The sequence below is a fragment of the Hordeum vulgare genome, chromosome 5H (assembly GCF_904849725.1).
Source record: "Hordeum vulgare subsp. vulgare chromosome 5H, MorexV3_pseudomolecules_assembly, whole genome shotgun sequence".
NCBI lineage: Eukaryota > Viridiplantae > Streptophyta > Magnoliopsida > Poales > Poaceae > Hordeum > Hordeum vulgare.
In genome coordinates this window covers 573,605,672-573,609,106 of record NC_058522.1, presented here as the reverse complement: position 1 = coordinate 573,609,106, position 3,435 = coordinate 573,605,672, and the positions used below count along the sequence as shown (strand labels likewise).

The 3,435-nt window shown below is 45.5% G+C and overlaps 1 pseudogene; it reads right to left on the bottom strand.

The window, feature by feature from the left end:
- Positions 1-502: 502 nt before the first annotated feature.
- On the bottom strand, positions 503-3,141 carry LOC123397372 (annotated as a pseudogene).
- Positions 3,142-3,435: the final 294 nt, after the last annotated feature.

The window sequence follows — 3,435 nt, the reverse complement described above, 5'->3', positions numbered from 1 at the left end:
CGGTCAGGATCCAGCGCGGCGCATATTGGAGGCCGGCGGCGACGCTCCGCGCTCCGTAGATGGAGTGAAGAGAAGGGAGGGTCGGCCACAGGAGGAGCAGCAGCAGGGTGAGTTCAGATTTTCTCCGTTGACCTGAGATCGATTAGTTGCTAGCATGCAGTGTGCACCTTCTTCTTAGTGTACATACAGTTGGAGACTGATTTATTTTCCCTCTTGCGATTTTGGCCTCAGACATATGTACAATATTGCAACCGTGTTTTACCGAAGAACTATATGCAGCTGTTGATTCAGTTAGATTTTTTCCTTAGAAAAAATACAGCTATATATTTGCAAAAAGAATGTTTTACGAGAACAAGGTCCTGAGATTGTGATGCACACTGGCCATTAATTTCTACAACTTAGGCTTTCCTTGGACAAAACTAGGGGAATGATTCACCTGTTTGATATAAACCAAGTGGTATTATTAGTAGTGCCTTTCCTTTCAAAAACCAACTCAACAGATTCAGGCAGAGAATGATGGTGCTACCTTGAGGAGAAGGGCATTGCAGGTCTTCTCACTGATCGCCTTGGCAACCCTCTGCAGAATCCAAACAGGGCATCAATAAAGCTCATAGAAATGTTATTCTCTAGCAAACCCAACGATATACCGGTAAATATGTGGCTTTACCGTGGGGTTAGTGACAAGAAGGTCGTCTCCGACAATCTGCACCTGCTGCCCAACCTCACCCGTCATCTTGGTGTAGGTGGCCCAGTCGTCCTGGTCGAACGGGTCCTCGATCGACACGATAGGGTACTCTGAGACGAAGGACTTGTACAGGTCTTTCAGGCTGTCGCCCGAGATTTTGTGCGAACCCTCGTTGTTCTGTTCAGTTAAGTCATTTGATGTTAGACAACATATATGTTAGGCCTGTTTTTTCATTGACGATGTGACACACAAACTCATATATATCTATCTGCAGTTGCGCAAAGGACGGTTGAGCATAGGAGAAGAGGAGAGAAAGCTAGAAATCTTACATCCTCCTTGAAGTTAAGGTCATAGGTCTGGTCCTTCTCGCTGTAGAATTCAGAAGCAACAACATCCATTCCAATTACCACCTGCCAGATGTAAATAAACTCAATGTTGTGCAACAATAAATAAATCCAATGGTTGAATCATGGTCTAAGTAAAGAGGAAAAGATGAATTACCTTTCCAGTGTAGCCAGCCTTGGCTATAGCTGCCTTCAGCAGTTCAAGGCCCTCCTTGTTTTCCTGCATAATTATTTGGCATTAAAAAAAATCATAAATCGGTTTTTGAATTCACGTATTCGATATAAGTAAGGCAACTTGTTCTACTCTCTACTCAGTTTTCTATTAGTGTTCCCTACATCTTACTGATACACATAAAGAAAAAAAACTTTGCGCTACCCTATATTTACAGCAGAGAACCGTATGGGGCTTACCTAAATGTTAGGTGCAAAGCCGCCTTCATCCCCAAGTTTGTGGCGTCTTGACCATACTTCTTCTTGATTATGCTCTGCATACAAAAATATATATCAGCATTCATCCCAACTGCATATTCTGAAGTTGAGACACGCTATCATAAGGGTTTAGATGTTGTGTTCACCTTGAGGTGGTGGTACACCTCAACTCCCATCTTCATCACCTCCTTGAACGACGCGGCGCCGGTTGGGAGGATCATGAACTCCTGAATGTACAACAATTATATGAGAATCGTCACATATATATCTGAAACATGTTATCAGAAATTCCATTCGTGCTAGATCTGCAAGCAATTTTGCCTGCATGGCCAGCTTGTTCCCGGCATGAGAACCTCCGTTGATCACATTGAAAGCAGGCACGAGCAGCACGAGCGTCTTGTTTCCGGCAAGGTTTGCGATGTGCTGCAAACAGATGATACCAACTTAAGCACCACATATCCTCTAGCAATTCAGGCGATGGCCGGCCGCGTCAGCATTCGGCGGCGGCCGGCCGTTGGTGATTCGTGGGGGACGGGGAAGCACCGGAGGTCGGCGCGAGGCGGATCCGGTCAGGATCCAGCGTGGCCGCTGACTCATTCAGTCGACGGGATGGCTCAGGTATATATCCCTCATCTCTCGATTCCCTCTGCTATCTTGAGATGCACAGTTACAAGATGAACAGTTCATGTGCAGATGTCCTCCTTTTTGCTGCACATAGGTGGCAGATGTGCAAACGAAGCTTTTTGATTGTCGGACCCATCCACTTGTTCCGTTTATGTGATCCTCCTGACGCTTCTGCATCATTAGTGAGTGAAACATGGCACTGGATTAGAAAGGTGAAGCTCTATAAGCTCCATTTCTTATAGAGATTTTAGAGTTGAAATCTCAAGACATGTTGTAAGATGCATTCCAGTAAAACAGACCGTCCAGACCTCAAAATCATTCCAGTAAAGTAGATCATACAAATCGATGCATTTTATATAGAACAAGTTATAAATTACCGTTGAGCGGCATGCTGATGTTGCACGAATGCCTTGCAGACGAGCCCGAGGCCTCCAAGATCTCAATGCCGCGGTAATTCTTTTGCTTGGAGAAGCCTGAACCCATCCCGAGCATGTTGAGGAAGCTGTTTGGTTTATTTTTGGTCGCAGAAGCTTCAGTCTGTCCTCCATGTGAGGAAAGTTCATGTTACAAATCTCTTAAACATTTGTGGAAACTAATGACAGAAGTGCTCTGATCTGAGTATCTGTGAGAATGCCGCGACATGGCTTGGAAGCCCTACTTCCTGCATTAACGAGAGTGACACTGATTAGGAAAAATAAGATGGACACCGGCAGGGAAGAGTTGGCCTGAATCGGGAACGAATCATAGATGGGCAGTATTGGCAGTTTGGCACCTTGCGTCTATGCCGGCAGGCTTCAGCGCTGTTTACTAGCACCCTGGCAGCCCACCTGTTAAATATGCGTAGACATCAAATCAGCAGAATGCACAAGGATAGATATCATGACTAATTAAGCAAGTTATCTTAGGCATCGTCAGGTAAGGCAGATGGTTAACCCAAATGGATTACATATGGGCAGCAGACTGTCCATGCCAGAGGGAGCAAGCACATCGAAGGGGCGTGGACATCTCGGTGGCGGTCCACCTGAATATCAACTTCGTGACTATCAGGGGCGTGGACATCCGGGTGGTGGCCCACCTGAATATCAACCACGTGATTATCAGGGACGTGGTGGTGCACGTGTTGAGTAAATAGACAATTTTCCGAGTAGATTAATCCACAAAATAATAACTAGCATGGCATTGACTAGACTAATGACATACTGATCTTGAGCTAACCTAGCACATACTACGCATATAGTGGATACATCTATGCAAACAAGTAGTACTGCTAGAATAAATACGAGCAAGAGGATAAACGAGTCATACCCTCCAATCGACCAGTTGGCCGTAGCAGCAGCAGCGGCGGCAGAGGAA